At 40.1% G+C, this 19861-nt stretch overlaps 1 protein-coding gene and 21 non-coding genes across 22 annotated transcripts in view; all 22 read left to right on the forward strand.

The window, feature by feature from the left end:
• GUCY2D (guanylate cyclase 2D, retinal) overlaps positions 1-19861 on the forward strand; it is a 604889-nt gene that overhangs the window by 299165 nt on the left and 285863 nt on the right. The window lies entirely within an intron of this gene.
• On the forward strand, positions 2001-2072 carry TRNAW-CCA (transfer RNA tryptophan (anticodon CCA)). Its single transcript has one exon. It is a non-coding gene; the product is annotated as a tRNA-Trp (tRNA).
• Positions 3491-3562, forward strand: TRNAW-CCA (transfer RNA tryptophan (anticodon CCA)). Its single transcript has one exon. It is a non-coding gene; the product is annotated as a tRNA-Trp (tRNA).
• Positions 4236-4307, forward strand: TRNAW-CCA (transfer RNA tryptophan (anticodon CCA)). Its single transcript has one exon. It is a non-coding gene; the product is annotated as a tRNA-Trp (tRNA).
• On the forward strand, positions 4981-5052 carry TRNAW-CCA (transfer RNA tryptophan (anticodon CCA)). The gene has a single exon. It is a non-coding gene; the product is annotated as a tRNA-Trp (tRNA).
• Positions 5726-5797, forward strand: TRNAW-CCA (transfer RNA tryptophan (anticodon CCA)). The gene has a single exon. It is a non-coding gene; the product is annotated as a tRNA-Trp (tRNA).
• Positions 6471-6542, forward strand: TRNAW-CCA (transfer RNA tryptophan (anticodon CCA)). The gene has a single exon. It is a non-coding gene; the product is annotated as a tRNA-Trp (tRNA).
• Positions 7216-7287, forward strand: TRNAW-CCA (transfer RNA tryptophan (anticodon CCA)). Its single transcript has one exon. It is a non-coding gene; the product is annotated as a tRNA-Trp (tRNA).
• On the forward strand, positions 8706-8777 carry TRNAW-CCA (transfer RNA tryptophan (anticodon CCA)). Its single transcript has one exon. It is a non-coding gene; the product is annotated as a tRNA-Trp (tRNA).
• TRNAW-CCA (transfer RNA tryptophan (anticodon CCA)) lies at positions 9451-9522 on the forward strand. The gene has a single exon. It is a non-coding gene; the product is annotated as a tRNA-Trp (tRNA).
• On the forward strand, positions 10941-11012 carry TRNAW-CCA (transfer RNA tryptophan (anticodon CCA)). The gene has a single exon. It is a non-coding gene; the product is annotated as a tRNA-Trp (tRNA).
• On the forward strand, positions 11686-11757 carry TRNAW-CCA (transfer RNA tryptophan (anticodon CCA)). Its single transcript has one exon. It is a non-coding gene; the product is annotated as a tRNA-Trp (tRNA).
• On the forward strand, positions 12431-12502 carry TRNAW-CCA (transfer RNA tryptophan (anticodon CCA)). The gene has a single exon. It is a non-coding gene; the product is annotated as a tRNA-Trp (tRNA).
• TRNAW-CCA (transfer RNA tryptophan (anticodon CCA)) lies at positions 13176-13247 on the forward strand. The gene has a single exon. It is a non-coding gene; the product is annotated as a tRNA-Trp (tRNA).
• On the forward strand, positions 13921-13992 carry TRNAW-CCA (transfer RNA tryptophan (anticodon CCA)). The gene has a single exon. It is a non-coding gene; the product is annotated as a tRNA-Trp (tRNA).
• On the forward strand, positions 14666-14737 carry TRNAW-CCA (transfer RNA tryptophan (anticodon CCA)). Its single transcript has one exon. It is a non-coding gene; the product is annotated as a tRNA-Trp (tRNA).
• On the forward strand, positions 15411-15482 carry TRNAW-CCA (transfer RNA tryptophan (anticodon CCA)). The gene has a single exon. It is a non-coding gene; the product is annotated as a tRNA-Trp (tRNA).
• On the forward strand, positions 16156-16227 carry TRNAW-CCA (transfer RNA tryptophan (anticodon CCA)). Its single transcript has one exon. It is a non-coding gene; the product is annotated as a tRNA-Trp (tRNA).
• Positions 16901-16973, forward strand: TRNAW-CCA (transfer RNA tryptophan (anticodon CCA)). The gene has a single exon. It is a non-coding gene; the product is annotated as a tRNA-Trp (tRNA).
• TRNAW-CCA (transfer RNA tryptophan (anticodon CCA)) lies at positions 17647-17718 on the forward strand. The gene has a single exon. It is a non-coding gene; the product is annotated as a tRNA-Trp (tRNA).
• On the forward strand, positions 18390-18461 carry TRNAW-CCA (transfer RNA tryptophan (anticodon CCA)). Its single transcript has one exon. It is a non-coding gene; the product is annotated as a tRNA-Trp (tRNA).
• On the forward strand, positions 19135-19206 carry TRNAW-CCA (transfer RNA tryptophan (anticodon CCA)). Its single transcript has one exon. It is a non-coding gene; the product is annotated as a tRNA-Trp (tRNA).

Raw genomic sequence — 19861 nt, forward strand, 5'->3', positions numbered from 1 at the left:
ATCCCTTAGCTTGCTACGCAATTGGGCAAAGTTCTACAACCCTTCTTTTGGGGCTGCTGGTGCAGTTGTATAGAAGTGACTATAAACGCTATATTTTCATTTGAACATGACACTTTTCATGTAGCATGATGTGTTTAAGAAGGTGTTTAGTGTGGCTGCCTTTTAAAATGCTGTTAACCTTTTTCATTTGAAGAGAAAGCAAAGAAAAATAAGCAGTAGGCACAGTAGTGAGTGACTGAGGATAGAAGCATTGTGTGGCATTTCTGGTATTCTCTTTCTTGCTTAAAATTGTGTAGAGAAGAGAACGCTGGTACCCTCTGTGAGTATAGCATTATTAGCAGTAAACCATTGTTGTCATTGTAAACAAAAGAAAGTCTCTTAGGTCGTCGATCAAACAGTTCCAAAAACTGTCAGTATAACATTACTAGCAGTAAACCCATTTTGTCATTGTAAAGAAAAGAAAGTCTCTTAGTCCGTCGATGTAACTGTTCCAATATGAAAGAATGTAGGGACTTCGTGACGCAACGGTAGCGCGTCTGACTCCAGATCAAAAGGTTGCATGTTCAAATCATGTCGGGGTCAGTGAGCTTTTTCACACAAGCCCATGTCTTCACATGGACTCCTTGAAATGCTGTAACCGATTGGTAATATTCTGAAAGGGCAAAACATTGAAAGTACACTTAGATCACTATCCTCATAGGAGCTGAGAAAGTACACTGTCCACTCTCTCACAGCAATAAAAAATATCCCTTAGCTTGCTACGCAATTGGGCAAAGTTCTACAACCCTTCTTTTGGGGCTGCTGGTGCAGTTGTATAGAAGTGACTATAAACGCTATATTTTCATTTGAACATGACACTTTTCATGTAGCATGATGTGTTTAAGAAGGTGTTTAGTGTGGCTGCCTTTTAAAATGCTGTTAACCTTTTTCATTTGAAGAGAAAGCAAAGAAAAATAAGCAGTGGGCACAGTAGTGAGTGTCTGAGGATAGAAGCATTGTGTGGCATTTCTGGTATTCTCTTTTTTGCTTCAAATTGTGTAGAGAAGAGAACGCTGGTACCCTCTGTGAGTATAGCATTATTAGCAGTAAACCATTGTTGTCATTGTAAACAAAAGAAAGTCTCTTAGGTCGTCGATCAAACAGTTCCAAAAACTGTCAGTATAACATTACTAGCAGTAAACCCATATTGTCATTGTAAAGAAAAGAAAATCTCTTAGGCCGTCAATGTAACTTTTCCAATACGAAAGAATGCAGGGACCCCGTGGCGCAACGGTAGCGCGTCTGACTCCAGATCAGACGGTTGCTTGTTCACATCCCGTCGGGGTCAGTGAGCTTTTTCACACAAGCCCATGTCTTCACATGGACTCCTTGAAATGCTGTAACCGATTGGTAATATTCTGAAAGGGCAAAACATTGAAAGTACACTTAGCTTACTATCCTCATAGGAGCTGAGAAAGTACACTGTCCACTCTCTCACAGCAATAAAAAATATCCCTTAGCTTGCTACGCAATTGGGCAAAGTTCTACAACCCTTCTTTTGGGGCTGCTGGTGCAGTTGTATAGAAGTGACTATAAACGCTATATTTTCATTTGAACATGACACTTTTCTTGTAGCATGATGCGTTTAAGAAGGTGTTTAGTGTGGCTGCCTTTTAAAATGCTGTTAACCTTTTTAATTTGAAGAGAAAACAAAGAAAAATAAGCAGTGGGCACAGTAGTGAGTGTCTGAGGATAGAAGCATTGTGTGGCATTTCTGGTATTCTCTTTTTTGCTTAAAATTGTGTAGAGAAGAGAACGCTGGTACCCTCTGTGAGTATAGCATTATTAGCAGTAAACCATTGTTGTCATTGTAAACAAAAGAAAGTCTCTTAGGCCGTCGATCAAACAGTTCCAAAAACTGTCAGTATAACATTACTAGCAGTAAATCCATATTGTCATTGTAAAGAAAAGAAAATCTCTTAGGCCGTCGATGTAACTTTTCCAATACGATAGAATGCAGGGACCCCGTGGCGCAACGGTAGCGCGTCTGACTCCAGATCAGAAGGTTGTGTGTTCAAATGACGTCGGGGTCAGTGAGCTTTTTCACACAAGCCCATGTCTTCACATGGACTCCTTGAAATGCTGTAACCGATTGGTAATATTCTGGAAGGGCAAAACATTGAAAGTACACTTAGCTCACTATCCTCATAGGAGCTGAGAAAGTACACTGTCCACTCTCTCACAGCAATAAAAAATATCCCTTAGCTTGCTACGCAATTGGGCAAAGTTCTACAACCCTTCTTTTGGGGCTGCTGGTGCAGTTGTATAGAAGTGACTATAAACGCTATATTTTCATTTGAACATGACACTTTTCTTGTAGCATGATGCGTTTAAGAAGGTGTTTAGTGTGGCTGCCTTTTAAAATGTTGTTAACCTTTTTCATTTGAAGAGAAAGCAAAGAAAAATAAGCAGTGGGCACAGTAGTGAGTGTCTGAGGATAGAAGCATTGTGTGGCATTTCTGGTATTCTCTTTTTTGCTTCAAATTGTGTAGAGAAGAGAACGCTGGTACCCTCTGTGAGTATAGCATTATTAGCAGTAAACCATTGTTGTCATTGTAAACAAAAGAAAGTCTCTTAGGTCGTCGATCAAACAGTTCCAAAAACTGTCAGTATAACATTACTAGCAGTAAACCCATATTGTCATTGTAAAGAAAAGAAAATCTCTTAGGCCGTCAATGTAACTTTTCCAATACGAAAGAATGCAGGGACCTCGTGGCGCAACGGTAGCACGTCTGACTCCAGATCAGACGGTTGCGTGTTCACATCCCGTCGGGGTCAGTGAGCTTTTTCACACAAGCCCATGTCTTCACATGGACTCCTTGAAATGCTGTAACCGATTGGTAATATTCTGAAAGGGCAAAACATTGAAAGTACACTTAGCTCACTATCCTCATAGGAGCTGAGAAAGTACACTGTCCACTCTCTCACAGCAATAAAAAATATCCCTTAGCTTGCTACGCAATTGGGCAAAGTTCTACAACCCTTCTTTTGGGGCTGCTGGTGCAGTTGTATAGAAGTGACTATAAACGCTATATTTTCATTTGAACATGACACTTTTCTTGTAGCATGATGCGTTTAAGAAGGTGTTTAGTGTGGCTGCCTTTTAAAATGCTGTTAACCTTTTTAATTTGAAGAGAAAGCAAAGAAAAATAAGCAGTGGGCACAGTAGTGAGTGTCTGAGGATAGAAGCATTGTGTGGCATTTCTGGTATTCTCTTTTTTGCTTAAAATTGTGTAGAGAAGAGAACGCTGGTACCCTCTGTGAGTATAGCATTATTAGCAGTAAACCACTGTTGTCATTGTAAACAAAAGAAAGTCTCTTAGGCCGTCGATCAAACAGTTCCAAAAACTGTCAGTATAACATTACTAGCAGTAAATCCATATTGTCATTGTAAAGAAAAGAAAATCTCTTAGGCCGTCGATGTAACTTTTCCAATACGATAGAATGCAGGGACCTCGTGGCGCAACGGTAGCGCGTCTGACTCCAGATCAGAAGGTTGTGTGTTCAAATGACGTCGGGGTCAGTGAGCTTTTTCACACAAGCCCATGTCTTCACATGGACTCCTTGAAATGCTGTAACCGATTGGTAATATTCTGGAAGGGCAAAACATTGAAAGTACACTTAGCTCACGATCCTCATAGGAGCTGAGAAAGTACACTGTCCACTCTCTCACAGCAATAAAAAATATCCCTTAGCTTGCTACGCAATTGGGCAAAGTTCTACAACCCTTCTTTTGGGGCTGCTGGTGCAGTTGTATAGAAGTGACTATAAACGCTATATTTTCATTTGAACATGACACTTTTCTTGTAGCATGATGCGTTTAAGAAGGTGTTTAGTGTGGCTGCCTTTTAAAATGTTGTTAACCTTTTTCATTTGAAGAGAAAGCAAAGAAAAATAAGCAGTGGGCACAGTAGTGAGTGTCTGAGGATAGAAGCATTGTGTGGCATTTCTGGTATTCTCTTTTTTGCTTCAAATTGTGTAGAGAAGAGAACGCTGGTACCCTCTGTGAGTATAGCATTATTAGCAGTAAACCATTGTTGTCATTGTAAACAAAAGAAAGTCTCTTAGGTCGTCGATCAAACAGTTCCAAAAACTGTCAGTATAACATTACTAGCAGTAAACCCATATTGTCATTGTAAAGAAAAGAAAATCTCTTAGGCCGTCATTGTAACTTTTCCAATATGAAAGTATGCAGGGACTTCGTGGTGCAACGGTAGCGCGTCTGACTCCAGATCAGAAGGTTGCGTGTTCAAATCACGTCGGGGTCAGTGAGCTTTTTCACACAAGCCCATGTCTTCACATGGACTTCTTGAAATGCTGTAACCGATTGGTAATATTCTGAAAGGGCAAAACATTGAAAGTACACTTAGCTCACTATCCTCATAGGAGCTGAGAAAGTACACTGTCCACTCTCTCACAGCAATAAAAAATATCCCTTAGCTTGCTTTGCAATTGGGCAAAGTTCTACAACCCTTCTTTTGGGGCTGCTGGTGCAGTTGTATAGAAGTGACTATAAACGCTATATTTTCATTTGAACATGACACTTTTCATGTAGCATGATGTGTTTAAGAAGGTGTTTAGTGTGGCTGCCTTTTAAAATGCTGTTAACCTTTTTCATTTGAAGGGAAAGCAAAGAAAAATAAGCAGTGGGCACAGTAGTGAGTGTCTGAGGATAGAAGCATTGTGTGGCATTTCTGGTATTCTCTTTTTTGCTTCAAATTGTGTAGAGAAGAGAACGCTGGTACCCTCTGTGAGTATAGCATTATTAGCAGTAAACCATTGTTGTCATTGTAAACAAAAGAAAGTCTCTTAGGTCGTCGATCAAACAGTTCCAAAAACTGTCAGTATAACATTACTAGCAGTAAACCCATATTGTCATTGTAAAGAAAAGAAAATCTCTTAGGCCGTCAATGTAACTTTTCCAATATGAAAGAATGCAGGGACCTCGTGGCGCAACGGTAGCGCGTCTGACTCCAGATCAGACGGTTGCGTGTTCACATCCCGTCGGGGTCAGTGAGCTTTTTCACACAAGCCCATGTCTTCACATGGACTCCTTGAAATGCTGTAACCGATTGGTAATATTCTGAAAGGGCAAAACATTGAAAGTACACTTAGCTCACTATCCTCATAGGAGCTGAGAAAGTACACTGTCCACTCTCTCACAGCAATAAAAAATATCCCTTAGCTTGCTACGCAATTGGGCAAAGTTCTACAACCCTTCTTTTGGGGCTGCTGGTGCAGTTGTATAGAAGTGACTATAAACGCTATATTTTCATTTGAACATGACACTTTTCTTGTAGCATGATGCGTTTAAGAAGGTGTTTAGTGTGGCTGCCTTTTAAAATGCTGTTAACCTTTTTAATTTGAAGAGAAAGCAAAGAAAAATAAGCAGTGGGCACAGTAGTGAGTGTCTGAGGATAGAAGCATTGTGTGGCATTTCTGGTATTCTCTTTTTTGCTTAAAATTGTGTAGAGAAGAGAACGCTGGTACCCTCTGTGAGTATAGCATTATTAGCAGTAAACCACTGTTGTCATTGTAAACAAAAGAAAGTCTCTTAGGCCGTCGATCAAACAGTTCCAAAAACTGTCAGTATAACATTACTAGCAGTAAATCCATATTGTCATTGTAAAGAAAAGAAAATCTCTTAGGCCGTCGATGTAACTTTTCCAATACAATAGAATGCAGGGACCTCGTGGCGCAACGGTAGCGCGTCTGACTCCAGATCAGAAGGTTGTGTGTTCAAATGACGTCGGGGTCAGTGAGCTTTTTCACACAAGCCCATGTCTTCACATGGACTCCTTGAAATGCTGTAACCGATTGGTAATATTCTGGAAGGGCAAAACATTGAAAGTACTTTTAGCTCACTATCCTCATAGGAGGTGAGAAAGTACACTGTCCACTCTCTCACAGCAATAAAAAATATCCCTTAGCTTGCTACGCAATTGGGCAAAGTTCTACAACCCTTCTTTTGGGGCTGCTGGTGCAGTTGTATAGAAGTGACTATAAACGCTATATTTTCATTTGAACATGACACTTTTCTTGTAGCATGATGCGTTTAAGAAGGTGTTTAGTGTGGCTGCCTTTTAAAATGTTGTTAACCTTTTTCATTTGAAGAGAAAGCAAAGAAAAATAATCAGTGGGCACAGTAGTGAGTGTCTGAGGATAGAAGCATTGTGTGGCATTTCTGGTATTCTCTTTTTTGCTTCAAATTGTGTAGAGAAGAGAACGCTGGTACCCTCTGTGAGTATAGCATTATTAGCAGTAAACCATTGTTGTCATTGTAAACAAAAGAAAGTCTCTTAGGCCATCGATCAAACAGTTCCAAAAACTGTGAGTATAACATTACTAGCAGTAAACCCATATTGTCATTGTAAAGAAAAGAAAGTCACTTAGGCCATCGATGTAACTTTTCCAATACGAAAGAATGCAGGGACTTCGTGGCGCAACGGTAGCGCGTCTGACTCCAGATCAGAAGGTTGCGTGTTCAAAGCACGTCGGGGTCAGTGAGCTTTTTCACACAAGCCCATGTCTTCACATGGACTCCTTGAAATGCTGTAACCGATTGGTAATATTCTGAAAGGGCAAAACATTGAAAGTACACTTAGCTCACTATCCTCATAGGAGCTGAGAAAGTACACTGTCCACTCTCTCACAGCAATAAAAAATATCCCTTAGCTTGCTACGCAATTGGGCAAAGTTCTACAACCCTTCTTTTGGGGCTGCTGGTGCAGTTGTATAGAAGTGACTATAAACGCTATATTTTCATTTGAACATGACACTTTTCATGTAGCATGATGTGTTTAAGAAGGTGTTTAGTGTGGCTGCCTTTTAAAATGCTGTTAACCTTTTTCATTTGAAGAGAAAGCAAAGAAAAATAAGCAGTGGGCACAGTAGTGAGTGTCTGAGGATAGGAGCATTGTGTGGCATTTCTGGTATTCTCTTTTTTGCTTCAAATTGTGTAGAGAAGAGAACGCTGGTACCCTCTGTGAGTATAGCATTATTAGCAGTAAACCATTGTTGTCATTGTAAACAAAAGAAAGTCTCTTAGGTCGTCGATCAAACAGTTCCAAAAACTGTCAGTATAACATTACTAGCAGTAAACCCATATTGTTATTGTAAAGAAAAGAAAATCTTTTAGGCCGTCGATGTAACTTTTCCAATACAAAAGAATGCAGGGACCTTGTGGCGCAACGGTAGCGCGTCTGACTCCAGATCAGAAGGTTACGTGTTCAAATCATGTCGGGGTCAGTGAGCTTTTTCACACAAGCCCATGTCTTCACATGGACTCCTTGAAATGCTGTAACCGATTGGTAATATTCTGAAAGGGCAAAACATTGTAAGTACACTTAGCTCACTATCCTCATAGGAGCTGAGAAAGTACACTGTCCACTCTCTCACAGCAATAAAAAATATCCCTTAGCTTGCTACGCAATTGGGCAAAGTTCTACAACCCTTCTTTTGGGGCTGCTGGTGCAGTTGTATAGAAGTGACTATAAACGCTATATTTTCATTTGAACATGACACTTTTCATGTAGCATGATGTGTTTAAGAAGGTGTTTAGTGTGGCTGCCTTTTAAAATGCTGTTAACCTTTTTTATTTGAAGAGAAAGCAAAGAAAAATAAGCAGTAGGCACAGTAGTGAGTGACTGAGGATAGAAGCATTGTGTTGCATTTCTGGTATTCTCTTTCTTGCTTAAAATTGTGTAGAGAAGAGAACGCTGGTACCCTCTGTGAGTATAGCATTATTAGCAGTAAACCATTGTTGTCATTGTAAACAAAAGAAAGTCTCTTAGGTCGTCGATCAAACAGTTCCAAAAACTGTCAGTATAACATTACTAGCAGTAAACCCATTTTGTCATTGTAAAGAAAAGAAAGTCTCTTAGGCCGTCGATGTAACTGTTCCAATATGAAAGAATGCAGGGACTTCGTGGCGCAACGGTAGCGTCTCTGACTCCAGATCAGAAGGTTGCGTGTTCAAATCATGTTGGAGTCAGTGAGCTTTTTCACACAAGCCCATGTCTTCACATGGACTTCTTGAAATGCTGAAACCGATTGGTAATATTCTGAAAGGGCAAAACATTGAAAGTACACTTAGATCACTATCCTCATAGGAGCTGAGAAAGTACACTGTCCACTCTCTCACAGCAATAAAAAATATCCCTTAGCTTGCTACGCAATTGGGCAAAGTTCTACAACCCTTCTTTTGGGGCTGCTGGTGCAGTTGTATAGAAGTGACTATAAACGCTATATTTTCATTTGAACATGACACTTTTCATGTAGCATGATGTGTTTAAGAAGGTGTTTAGTGTGGCTGCCTTTTAAAATGCTGTTAACCTTTTTCATTTGAAGAGAAAGCAAAGAAAAATAAGCAGTGGGCACAGTAGTGAGTGTCTGAGGATAGAAGCATTGTGTGGCATTTCTGGTATTCTCTTTTTTGCTTCAAATTGTGTAGAGAAGAGAACGCTGGTACCCTCTGTGAGTATAGCATTATTAGCAGTAAACCATTGTTGTCATTGTAAACAAAAGAAAGTCTCTTAGGTCGTCGATCAAACAGTTCCAAAAACTGTCAGTATAACATTACTAGCAGTAAACCCATATTGTCATTGTAAAGAAAAGAAAATCTCTTAGGCCGTCAATGTAACTTTTCCAATACGAAAGAATGCAGGGACCTCGTGGCGCAATGGTAGCGCGTCTGACTCCAGATCAGAAGGTTGCGTGTTCAAATTACGTCGGGGTCAGTGAGCTTTTTCACACAAGCCCATGTCTTCACATGGACTCCTTGAAATGCTGTAACCGATTGGTAATATTCTGAAAGGGCAAAACATTAAAAGTACACTTAGCTCACTAACCTCATAGGAGCTGAGAAAGTACACTGTCCACTCTCTCACAGCAATAAAAAATATCCCTTAGCTTGCTACGCAATTGGGCAAAGTTCTACAACCCTTCTTTTGGGGCTGCTGGTGCAGTTGTATAGAAGTGACTATAAACGCTATATTTTCATTTGAACATGACACTTTTCATGTAGCATGATGTGTTTAAGAAGGTGTTTAGTGTGGCTGCCTTTTAAAATGCTGTTAACCTTTTTCATTTGAAGAGAAAGCAAAGAAAATTAAGCAGTAGGCACAGTAGTGAGTGACTGAGGATAGAAGCATTGTGTGGCATTTCTGGTATTCTCTTTCTTGCTTAAAATTGTGTAGAGAAGAGAACGCTGGTACCCTCTGTGAGTATAGCATTATTAGCAGTAAACCATTGTTGTCATTGTAAACAAAAGAAAGTCTCTTAGGTCGTCGATCAAACAGTTCCAAAAACTGTCAGTATAACATTACTAGCAGTAAACCCATTTTGTCATTGTAAAGAAAAGAAAGTCTCTTAGGCCGTCGATGTAACTGTTCCAATATGAAAGAATGCAGGGACTTCGTGACGCAACGGTAGCGCGTCTGACTCCAGATCAGAAGGTTGCGTGTTCAAATCATGTCGGGGTCAGTGAGCTTTTTCACACAAGCCCATGTCTTCACATGGACTCCTTGAAATGCTGTAACCGATTGGTAATATTCTGAAAGGGCAAAACATTGAAAGTACACTTAGATCACTATCCTCATAGGAGCTGAGAAAGTACACTGTCCACTCTCTCACAGCAATAAAAAATATCCCTTAGCTTGCTACGCAATTGGGCAAAGTTCTACAACCCTTCTTTTGGGGCTGCTGGTGCAGTTGTATAGAAGTGACTATAAACGCTATATTTTCATTTGAACATGACACTTTTCATGTAGCATGATGTGTTTAAGAAGGTGTTTAGTGTGGCTGCCTTTTAAAATGCTGTTAACCTTTTTCATTTGAAGAGAAAGCAAAGAAAAATAAGCAGTGGGCACAGTAGTGAGTGTCTGAGGATAGAAGCATTGTGTGGCATTTCTGGTATTCTCTTTTTTGCTTCAAATTGTGTAGAGAAGAGAACGCTGGTACCCTCTGTGAGTATAGCATTATTAGCAGTAAACCATTGTTGTCATTGTAAACAAAAGAAAGTCTCTTAGGTCGTCGATCAAACAGTTCCAAAAACTGTCAGTATAACATTACTAGCAGTAAACCCATATTGTCATTGTAAAGAAAAGAAAATCTCTTAGGCCGTCAATGTAACTTTTCCAATACGAAAGAATGCAGGGACCCCGTGGCGCAACGGTAGCGCGTCTGACTCCAGATCAGACGGTTGCTTGTTCACATCCCGTCGGGGTCAGTGAGCTTTTTCACACAAGCCCATGTCTTCACATGGACTCCTTGAAGTGCTGTAACCGATTGGTAATATTCTGAAAGGGCAAAACATTGAAAGTACACTTAGCTCACTATCCTCATAGGAGCTGAGAAAGTACACTGTCCACTCTCTCACAGCAATAAAAAATATCCCTTAGCTTGCTACGCAATTGGGCAAAGTTCTACAACCCTTCTTTTGGGGCTGCTGGTGCAGTTGTATAGAAGTGACTATAAACGCTATATTTTCATTTGAACATGACACTTTTCTTGTAGCATGATGCGTTTAAGAAGGTGTTTAGTGTGGCTGCCTTTTAAAATGCTGTTAACCTTTTTCATTTGAAGAGAAAACAAAGAAAAATAAGCAGTGGGCACAGTAGTGAGTGTCTGAGGATAGAAGCATTGTGTGGCATTTCTGGTATTCTCTTTTTTGCTTAAAATTGTGTAGAGAAGAGAACGCTGGTACCCTCTGTGAGTATAGCATTATTAGCAGTAAACCATTGTTGTCATTGTAAACAAAAGAAAGTCTCTTAGGCCGTCGATCAAACAGTTCCAAAAACTGTCAGTATAACATTACTAGCAGTAAATCCATATTGTCATTGTAAAGAAAAGAAAATCTCTTAGGCCGTCGATGTAACTTTTCCAATACGATAGAATGCAGGGACCTCGTGGCGCAACGGTAGCGCGTCTGACTCCAGATCAGAAGGTTGTGTGTTCAAATGACGTCGGGGTCAGTGAGCTTTTTCACACAAGCCCATGTCTTCACATGGACTCCTTGAAATGCTGTAACCGATTGGTAATATTCTGGAAGGGCAAAACATTGAAAGTACACTTAGCTCACTATCCTCATAGGAGCTGAGAAAGTACACTGTCCACTCTCTCACAGCAATAAAAAATATCCCTTAGCTTGCTACGCAATTGGGCAAAGTTCTACAACCCTTCTTTTGGGGCTGCTGGTGCAGTTGTATAGAAGTGACTATAAACGCTATATTTTCATTTGAACATGACACTTTTCTTGTAGCATGATGCGTTTAAGAAGGTGTTTAGTGTGGCTGCCTTTTAAAATGTTGTTAACCTTTTTCATTTGAAGAGAAAGCAAAGAAAAATAAGCAGTGGGCACAGTAGTGAGTGTCTGAGGATAGAAGCATTGTGTGGCATTTCTGGTATTCTCTTTTTTGCTTCAAATTGTGTAGAGAAGAGAACGCTGGTACCCTCTGTGAGTATAGCATTATTAGCAGTAAACCATTGTTGTCATTGTAAACAAAAGAAAGTCTCTTAGGTCGTCGATCAAACAGTTCCAAAAACTGTCAGTATAACATTACTAGCAGTAAACCCATATTGTCATTGTAAAGAAAAGAAAATCTCTTAGGCCGTCAATGTAACTTTTCCAATACGAAAGAATGCAGGGACCTCGTGGCGCAACGGTAGCGCGTCTGACTCCAGATCAGACGGTTGCGTGTTCACATCCCGTCGGGGTCAGTGAGCTTTTTCACACAAGCCCATGTCTTCACATGGACTCCTTGAAATGCTTTAACCGATTGGTAATATTCTGAAAGGGCAAAACATTGAAAGTACACTTAGCTCACTATCCTCATAGGAGCTGAGAAAGTACACTGTCCACTCTCTCACAGCAATAAAAAATATCCCTTAGCTTGCTACGCAATTGGGCAAAGTTCTACAACCCTTCTTTTGGGGCTGCTGGTGCAGTTGTATAGAAGTGACTATAAACGCTATATTTTCATTTGAACATGACACTTTTCTTGTAGCATGATGCGTTTAGGAAGGTGTTTAGTGTGGCTGCCTTTTAAAATGCTGTTAACCTTTTTAATTTGAAGAGAAAGCAAAGAAAAATAAGCAGTGGGCACAGTAGTGAGTGTCTGAGGATAGAAGCATTGTGTGGCATTTCTGGTATTCTCTTTTTTGCTTAAAATTGTGTAGAGAAGAGAACGCTGGTACCCTCTGTGAGTATAGCATTATTAGCAGTAAACCACTGTTGTCATTGTAAACAAAAGAAAGTCTCTTAGGCCGTCGATCAAACAGTTCCAAAAACTGTCAGTATAACATTACTAGCAGTAAATCCATATTGTCATTGTAAAGAAAAGAAAATCTCTTAGGCCGTCGATGTAACTTTTCCAATACGATAGAATGCAGGGACCTCGTGGCGCAACGGTAGCGCGTCTGACTCCAGATCAGAAGGTTGTGTGTTCAAATGACGTCGGGGTCAGTGAGCTTTTTCACACAAGCCCATGTCTTCACATGGACTCCTTGAAATGCTGTAACCGATTGGTAATATTCTGGAAGGGCAAAACATTGAAAGTACACTTAGCTCACGATCCTCATAGGAGCTGAGAAAGTACACTGTCCACTCTCTCACAGCAATAAAAAATATCCCTTAGCTTGCTACGCAATTGGGCAAAGTTCTACAACCCTTCTTTTGGGGCTGCTGGTGCAGTTGTATAGAAGAGACTATAAACGCTATATTTTCATTTGAACATGACACTTTTCTTGTAGCATGATGCGTTTAAGAAGGTGTTTAGTGTGGCTGCCTTTTAAAATGTTGTTAACCTTTTTCATTTGAAGAGAAAGCAAAGAAAAATAAGCAGTGGGCACAGTAGTGAGTGTCTGAGGATAGAAGCATTGTGTGGCATTTCTGGTATTCTCTTTTTTGCTTCAAATTGTGTAGAGAAGAGAACACTGGTACCCTCTGTGAGTATAGCATTATTAGCAGTAAACCATTGTTGTCATTGTAAACAAAAGAAAGTCTCTTAGGTCGTCGATCAAACAGTTCCAAAAACTGTCAGTATAACATTACTAGCAGTAAACCCATATTGTCATTGTAAAGAAAAGAAAATCTCTTAGGCCGTCATTGTAACTTTTCCAATATGAAAGTATGCAGGGACTTCGTGGTGCAACGGTAGCGCGTCTGACTCCAGATCAGAAGGTTGCGTGTTCAAATCACGTCGGGGTCAGTGAGCTTTTTCACACAAGCCCATGTCTTCACATGGACTCCTTGAAATGCTGTAACCGATTGGTAATGTTCTGAAAGGGCAAAACATTGAAAGTACACTTAGCTCACTATCCTCATAGGAGCTGAGAAAGTACACTGTCCACTCTCTCACAGCAATAAAAAATATCCCTTAGCTTGCTTTGCAATTGGGCAAAGTTCTACAACCCTTCTTTTGGGGCTGCTGGTGCAGTTGTATAGAAGTGACTATAAACGCTATATTTTCATTTGAACATGACACTTTTCATGTAGCATGATGTGTTTAAGAAGGTGTTTAGTGTGGCTGCCTTTTAAAATGCTGTTAACCTTTTTCATTTGAAGGGAAAGCAAAGAAAAATAAGCAGTGGGCACAGTAGTGAGTGTCTGAGGATAGAAGCATTGTGTGGCATTTCTGGTATTCTCTTTTTTGCTTCAAATTGTGTAGAGAAGAGAACGCTGGTACCCTCTGTGAGTATAGCATTATTAGCAGTAAACCATTGTTGTCATTGTAAACAAAAGAAAGTCTCTTAGGTCGTCGATCAAACAGTTCCAAAAACTGTCAGTATAACATTACTAGCAGTAAACCCATATTGTCATTGTAAAGAAAAGAAAATCTCTTAGGCCGTCAATGTAACTTTTCCAATATGAAAGAATGCAGGGACCTCGTGGCGCAACGGTAGCGCGTCTGACTCCAGATCAGACGGTTGCGTGTTCACATCCCGTCGGGGTCAGTGAGCTTTTTCACACAAGCCCATGTCTTCACATGGACTCCTTGAAATGCTGTAACCGATTGGTAATATTCTGAAAGGGCAAAACATTGAAAGTACACTTAGCTCACTATCCTCATAGGAGCTGAGAAAGTACACTGTCCACTCTCTCACAGCAATAAAAAATATCCCTTAGCTTGCTACGCAATTGGGCAAAGTTCTACAACCCTTCTTTTGGGGCTGCTGGTGCAGTTGTATAGAAGTGACTATAAACGCTATATTTTCATTTGAACATGACACTTTTCTTGTAGCATGATGCGTTTAAGAAGGTGTTTAGTGTGGCTGCCTTTTAAAATGCTGTTAACCTTTTTAATTTGAAGAGAAAGCAAAGAAAAATAAGCAGTGGGCACAGTAGTGAGTGTCTGAGGATAGAAGCATTGTGTGGCATTTCTGGTATTCTCTTTTTTGCTTAAAATTGTGTAGAGAAGAGAACGCTGGTACCCTCTGTGAGTATAGCATTATTAGCAGTAAACCACTGTTGTCATTGTAAACAAAAGAAAGTCTCTTAGGCCGTCGATCAAACAGTTCCAAAAACTGTCAGTATAACATTACTAGCAGTAAATCCATATTGTCATTGTAAAGAAAAGAAAATCTCTTAGGCCGTCGATGTAACTTTTCCAAAACGATAGAATGCAGGGACCTCGTGGCGCAACGGTAGCGCGTCTGACTCCAGATCAGAAGGTTGTGTGTTCAAATGACGTCGGGGTCAGTGAGCTTTTTCACACAAGCCCATGTCTTCACATGGACTCCTTGAAATGCTGTAACCGATTGGTAATATTCTGGAAGGGCAAAACATTGAAAGTACACTTAGCTCACTATCCTCATAGGAGCTGAGAAAGTACACTGTCCACTCTCTCACAGCAATAAAAAATATCCCTTAGCTTGCTACGCAATTGGGCAAAGTTCTACAACCCTTCTTTTGGGGCTGCTGGTGCAGTTGTATAGAAGTGACTATAAACGCTATATTTTCATTTGAACATGACACTTTTCTTGTAGCATGATGCGTTTAAGAAGGTGTTTAGTGTGGCTGCCTTTTAAAATGTTGTTAACCTTTTTCATTTGAAGAGAAAGCAAAGAAAAATAATCAGTGGGCACAGTAGTGAGTGTCTGAGGATAGAAGCATTGTGTGGCATTTCTGGTATTCTCTTTTTTGCTTCAAATTGTGTAGAGAAGAGAACGCTGGTACCCTCTGTGAGTATAGCATTATTTGCAGTAAACCATTGTTGTCATTGTAAACAAAAGAAAGTCTCTTAGGCCATCGATCAAACAGTTCCAAAAACTGTGAGTATAACATTACTAGCAGTAAACCCATATTGTCATTGTAAAGAAAAGAAAGTCACTTAGGCCATCGATGTAACTTTTCCAATGCGAAAGAATGCAGGGACTTCGTGGCGCAACGGTAGCGCGTCTGACTCCAGATCAGAAGGTTGCGTGTTCAAAGCACGTCGGGGTCAGTGAGCTTTTTCACACAAGCCCATGTCTTCACATGGACTCCTTGAAATGCTGTAACCGATTGGTAATATTCTGAAAGGGCAAAACATTGAAAGTACACTTAGCTCACTATCCTCATAGGAGCTGAGAAAGTACACTGTCCACTCTCTCACAGCAATAAAAAATATCCCTTAGCTTGCTACGCAATTGGGCAAAGTTCTACAACCCTTCTTTTGGGGCTGCTGGTGCAGTTGTATAGAAGTGACTATAAACGCTATATTTTCATTTGAACATGACACTTTTCATGTAGCATGATGTGTTTAAGAAGGTGTTTAGTGTGGCTGCCTTTTAAAATGCTGTTAACCTTTTTCATTTGAAGAGAAAGCAAAGAAAAATAAGCAGTGGGCACAGTAGTGAGTGTCTGAGGATAGGAGCATTGTGTGGCATTTCTGGTATTCTCTTTTTTGCTTCAAATTGTGTAGAGAAGAGAACGCTGGTACCCTCTGTGAGTATAGCATTATTAGCAGTAAACCATTGTTGTCATTGTAAACAAAAGAAAGTCTCTTAGGTCGTCGATCAAACAGTTCCAAAAACTGTCAGTATAACATTACTAGCAGTAAACCCATATTGTTATTGTAAAGAAAAGAAAATCTTTTAGGCCGTCGATGTAACTTTTCCAATACAAAAGAACGCAGGGACCTTGTGGCGCAACGGTAGCGCGTCTGACTCCAGATCAGAAGGTTACGTGTTCAAATCATGTCGGGGTCAGTGAGCTTTTTCACACAAGCCCATGTCTTCACATGGACTCCTTGAAATGCTGTAACCGATTGGTAATATTCTGAAAGGGCAAAACATTGAAAGTACACTTAGCTCACTATCCTCATAGGAGCTGAGAAAGTACACTGTCCACTCTCTCACAGCAATAAAAAATATCCCTTAGCTTGCTACGCAATTGGGCAAAGTTCTACAACCCTTATTTTGGGGCTGCTGGTGCAGTTGTATAGAAGTGACTATAAACGCTATATTTTCATTTGAACATGACACTTTTCTTGTAGCATGATGCGTTTAAGAAGGTGTTTAGTGTGGCTGCCTTTTAAAATGTTGTTAACCTTTTTCATTTGAAGAGAAAGCAAAGAAAAATAAGCAGTGGGCACAGTAGTGAGTGTCTGAGGATAGAAGCATTGTGTGGCATTTCTGGTATTCTCTTTTTTGCTTCAAATTGTGTAGAGAAGAGAACGCTGGTACCCTCTGTGAATATAGCATTATTAGCAGTAAACCATTGTTGTCATTGTAAACAAAAGAAAGTCTCTTAGGCCGTCGATCAAACAGTTCCAAAAACTGTGAGTATATTATTACTAGCAGTAAACCCATATTGTCATTGTAAAGAAAAGAAAGTCTCTTAGGCCGTCGATGTAACTTTTCCAATACGAAAGAATGCAGGGACCTCGTGGCGCAACGGTAGCGCGTCTGACTCCAGATCAGAAGGTTGCGTGTTCAAATCATGTCGGGGGTCAGTGAGCTTTTTCACACAAGCCCATGTCTTCTTATGGACTCCTTGAAATGCTGTAACCGATTGGTAATATTCTGAAAGGGCAAAACATTGAAAGTACACTTAGCTCACTATCCTCATAGGAGCTGAGAAAGTACACTGTCCACTCTCTCACAGCAATAAAAAATATCCCTTAGCTTGCTACGCAGTTGGGCAAAGTTCTACAACCCTTCTTTTGGGGCTGCTGGTGCAGTTGTATAGAAGTGACTATAAACGCTATATTTTCATTTGAACATGACACTTTTCTTGTAGCATGATGCGTTTAAGAAGGTGTTTAGTGTGGCTGCCTTTTAAAATGTTGTTAACCTTTTTTATTTGAAGAGAAAGCAAAGAAAAATAAGCAGTGGGCACAGTAGTGAGTGTCTGAGGATAGAAGCATTGTGTGGCATTTCTGGTATTCTCTTTTTTGCTTCAAATTGTGTAGAGAAGAGAACGCTGGTACCCTCTGTGAGTATAGCATTATTAGCAGTAAACCATTGTTGTCATTGTAAACAAAAGAAAGTCTCTTAGGCCATCGATCAAACAGTTCCAAAAACTGTGAGTATAACATTACTAGCAGTAAACCCATATTGTCATTGTAAAGAAAAGAAAATCTCTTAGGCCGTCAATATAACTTTTCCAGTACGAAAGAACGCAGGGACCTCGTGGCGCAACGGTAGCGCGTCTGACTCCAGGTCAGAAGGTTGCGTGTTCAAATCCCGTCGGGGTCAGTGAGATTTTTCACACAAGCCCATGTCTTCACATGGACTCCTTGAAATGCTGTAACCGATTGGTAATATTCTGAAAGGGCAAAACATTGAAAGTACACTTAGCGCACTATCCTCATAGGAGTTGAGAAAGTACACTGTCCACTCTCTCACAGCAATAAAAAATATCCATTAGCTTGCTACGCAATTGGGCAAAGTTCTACAACCCTTCTTTTGGGGCTGCTGGTGCAGTTGTATAGAAGTGACTATAAACGCTATATTTTCATTTGAACATGACACTTTTCATGTAGCATGATGTGTTTAAGAAGGTGTTTAGTGTGGCTGCCTTTTAAAATGCTGTTAACCTTTTTCATTTGAAGAGAAAGCAAAGAAAAATAAGCAGTGGGCACAGTAGTGAGTGTCTGAGGATAGAAGCATTGTGTGGCATTTCTGGTATTCTCTTTTGCTTCAAATTGTGTAGAGAAGAGAACGCTGGTACCCTCTGTGAGTATAGCATTATTAGCAGTAAACCATTGTTGTCATTGTAAACAAAAGAAAGTCTCTTAGGTCGTCGATCAAACATTTCCAAAAACTGTCAGTATAACATTACTAGCAGTAAACCCATATTGTCATTGTAAAGAAAAGAAAATCTCTTAGGCCGTCAATATAACTTTTCCAGTATGAAAGAATGCAGGGACCTCGTGGCGCAACGGTAGCGCGTCTGACTCCAGATCAGAAGGTTGGGTGTTCAAATCCCGTCGGGGTCAGTGAGATTTTTCACACAAGCCCATGTCTTCACATGGACTCCTTGAAATGCTGAAACCGATTGGTAATATTCTGAAAGGGCAAAACATTGAAAGTACACTTAGCGCACTATCCTCATAGGAGTTGAGAAAGTACACTGTCCACTCTCTCACAGCAATAAAAAATATCCCTTAGCTTGCTACGCAATTGGGCAAAGTTCTACAACCCTTCTTTTGGGGCTGCTGGTGCAGTTGTATAGAAGTGACTATAAACGCTATATTTTCATTTGAACATGACACTTTTCTTGTAGCATGATGCGTTTAAGAAGGTGTTTAGTGTGGCTGCCTTTTAAAATAATGTTAACCTTTTTCATTTGAAGAGAAAGCAAAGAAAAATAAGCAGTGGGCACAGTAGTGAGTGTCTGAGGATAGAAGCATTGTGTGGCATTTCTGGTATTCTCTTTTTTGCTTCAAATTGTGTAGAGAAGAGAACGCTGGTACCCTCTGTGAGTATAGCATTATTAGCAGTAAACCATTGTTGTCATTGTAAACAAAAGAAAGTCTCTTAGGCCGTCGATCAAACAGTTCCAAAAACTGTCGGTATAACATTACTAGCAGTAAACCCATATTGTCATTGTAAAGAAAAGAAAATCTCTTAGGCCGTCGATGTAACTTTTCCAATACGAAAGAATGCAGGGACCTCGTGGCGCAACGGTAGCGCGTCTGACTCCAGATCAGAAGGTTGCGTGTTCAAATCACGTCGGGGTCAGTGAGCTTTTTCACACAAGCCCATGTCTTCACATGGACTCCTTGAAATGCTGTAACCGATTGGTAATATTCTGAAAGGGCAAAACATTGAAAGTACACTTAGCTCACTATCCTCATAGGAGCTGAGAAAGTACACTGTCCACTCTCTCACAGCAATAAAAAATATCCCTTAGCTTGCTACGCAATTGGGCAAAGTTCTACAACCCTTCTTTTGGGGCTGCTGGTGCAGTTGTATAGAAGTGACTATAAACGCTATATTTTCATTTGAACATGACACTTTTCATGTAGCATGATGTGTTTAAGAAGGTGTTTAGTGTGGCTGCCTTTTAAAATGCTGTTAACCTTTTTCATTTGAAGAGAAAGCAAAGAAAAATAAGCAGTGGGCACAGTAGTGAGTGTCTGAGGATAGGAGCATTGTGTGGCATTTCTGGTATTCTCTTTTTTGCTTCAAATTGTGTAGAGAAGAGAACGCTGGTACCCTCTGTGAGTATAGCATTATTAGCAGTAAACCATTGTTGTCATTGTAAACAAAAGAAAGTCTCTTAGGTCGTCGATCAAACAGTTCCAAAAACTGTCAGTATAACATTACTAGCAGTAAACCCATATTGTTATTGTAAAGAAAAGAAAATCTTTTAGGCCGTCGATGTAACTTTTCC

Source organism: Hyperolius riggenbachi, chromosome 3 (assembly GCF_040937935.1).
Source record: "Hyperolius riggenbachi isolate aHypRig1 chromosome 3, aHypRig1.pri, whole genome shotgun sequence".
NCBI classification, from domain to species: domain Eukaryota; kingdom Metazoa; phylum Chordata; class Amphibia; order Anura; family Hyperoliidae; genus Hyperolius; species Hyperolius riggenbachi.